We start from the raw sequence: 2,500 nt of genomic DNA on the forward strand, positions 1-2,500 counted from the left end.
GAGTGAGAATTATTGATTGATTATTAGGAATTATCTGCCGCATCAACAACTTGGTCATTAGCGGACTGTGAGAAACTGGAGAATACTGAAGGGTTTAGTTAACTTTTATTCTCACCAAATCGTCCGCAATAAAATCGATGTGAAATGATTATAATTTCCTGTTTTCGATAGTTCAGTAGTACGCGAGTGTTCTGGTCTTCCCACAGGCTCATATGTTTTGGCTAGTTTAGAATTCTATCGTTCTTTTTCATATTCCATTTCCATGAACTAATAAGTCGGTAATAAAAAACAACAACACAAAAGGAGGTAGAACATTTGGCGCACTGAATTGCAAACCCGAGAATCTCTTTCGCTGAAGACTGCAAGTGCGTCTTTTTCTCTCAGTTGGTATATCCTGTTAAATTGCAGTCTCACTACCCTTGATTGTCCATCGCAAGTCACAGTTATTTATTCAGCTTGTGAAATTACTGATAACAAGGCATAGTTATAACTCGCACAGAGAAAATGCGGATGGCCTGCAGACCAGATGATCGCTCGTGACAGACGTGGTCACCGTCACAAAATGAGCTCACGGGCGGATTTGATGGTTGAAATGTTTATTTGTTTTTCAAATGTTTATCACATGAAACAATAGCACAAGCCAAAAGAAGTATATAAAAGACCACAGCTATGATGAGTCTGACATGACAGTACCACGCGACAACGGTACATTCAGAAACCGCACACGAAGTGAACCAGGAAGCTTTTTTTCACAAAACATTTCTTATCACCACTCGTCATCCTTCGAAACAAGACAACGAACCGAGCACTGGACATGTCTCCATCTCTTTCTCTCCGTCACGCTAAGAGAGGAAAAGAGATTTCAGGGACTGAGATCCTCAGGTTTGGCCAGAAACGAAAGGCGTTATACAAAACTCTTAACTGGCAGATGGACGAAACTGATGACAAAGGTGCCGTGGGGTAAGGTACTTTGGGGCATTACAGGAAGTCCATAGGTTAGGTTCCCGTGGGGTTACAGTGACGTCCTGGAGTGGTGACGTAGAGAGCATATGACGTCATTATATATGGTGATGAAGGAGCCTCTGACATCACCAGAGAAGCAGTGAGGCCAGAGTGTCGCCACATACTACGAGAAACATCATATCTTATAAGGAGTCCAACATGTCTTAGGGGGCATTAGAGACAAATGTCTTCAGAAAAAAAAACATAACCAACGGAAACAGAAAGAGAGGAATGATTGTCATCACACAGAGGAGAGGACAGGGCGAATTTAATCCTAGACTTTCTCTCCCTTCCAAAGACAGAACTATGAGAGACGCGAGACATGGTACTTTGTCTTACTGAATCGCTGAAGGGAATAAGGCCACCAAGAGAGGGTCGCAGCTGGTGTGAAAGACAAGTTCACGACGAGTCAGTGCAAGCAGAGAACGAGTTCAGTCTACAGGTACTGAAGCGGTTGGACCAAAGGATTTGTGCTTAATTTATCATTCTCTTTTCCAACATCCACCGGGAAGTTTGTGCTGCCCTTTGTGTCTATAGAACCACACGACCACTCATTGTTATCAAATATATTATATCATATCGAAATCAGTGAAAACAGTAAAATGATAATAATAATAATAACAATAGGAATCATAACATAAAAAAATAGTATCATTAATTATATCATTCTGTAATGACAGTAACAGTAATACTAAGGATATCCATGGTAATTAATGTCAATGAAATAACATCATGTTGCAAAGAGATCATCAGTTCCGTCCGCGAGAGACCCTAAGCGGAGTCTTCTATAACGCCCCCTCACAGTAGGGTGTGGGCGGGCCTGGACTCGCCCGCCCACACTGAAAGTTTTGATTTTGTTGCTCTACCTGTGTTAACAACTGCTCGTCTCCCCCCGCCGCCGCCAGCCCTCCGGAAGGGAGGGGGGAAGGGGGGTGGGGAGGGGACTATCCATCTTTACAGCGGAATCCAAATATTGTAATATCGGCTGACACTTTGGGTATATAAAAACATATACTTTTTATTTGTTGAAAAGACTAAGTTTTGGTCTGCTTATTTGTAAAACTCTTTAAAATCTTACTGTTTTGGTTTTCCTGCTGCTGAAGCTGTTTGTTGAGCCAAATTCATTTAATTAGAAAAAAAAACAAAGTTCAGATTATATTGGAATAAACTGTTATGCGTGAATCTTTGTCGACTTTCCGTGAAGTGGCAAGTTCACAAAACTTGTTTGGTTATTGATTACTGTTGTTAATGTTATCATGACTCTTCCATCACCATTAATACATGAAAAAACACTACACGAATATCATTTCATAAAATCACTTTTAAAAAAATATTACAGTATGGTACAAAATCATCCCAGTATACCGGGACTCATGAGAAGGGAAAGCATAGAAAGTTGGAAAAACAGGAGCAGAGTAAGAGAAGGAGGAATAGAGAGGAAAGGGGAGGAGCAGAGAGAGGAATGAACAACAGAAGAGAAACGAATAAAAAGGAGTGA

The 2,500-nt window shown here is 40.8% G+C and overlaps 1 protein-coding gene across 1 annotated transcript in view; it reads right to left on the minus strand.

Annotated features, from left to right (window-relative positions):
• Sp1 (transcription factor Sp8) overlaps positions 1-2,500 on the minus strand; it is a 105,466-nt gene that overhangs the window by 1,353 nt on the left and 101,613 nt on the right. Inside the window, exon 4 of the mRNA XM_043019718.2 lies at positions 1-2,500. This exon is cut by the window's left edge and continues 1,353 nt beyond it; it is cut by the window's right edge and continues 323 nt beyond it. The gene's annotated coding sequence lies outside the window, so the exon portion shown is untranslated.

The sequence above is a fragment of the Penaeus japonicus genome, unplaced genomic scaffold, assembly GCF_977035675.1.
Source record: "Penaeus japonicus unplaced genomic scaffold, GWHDUDI00000001_assembly GWHDUDI00000016, whole genome shotgun sequence".
Classification (NCBI taxonomy): Eukaryota; Metazoa; Arthropoda; class Malacostraca; order Decapoda; family Penaeidae; genus Penaeus; species Penaeus japonicus.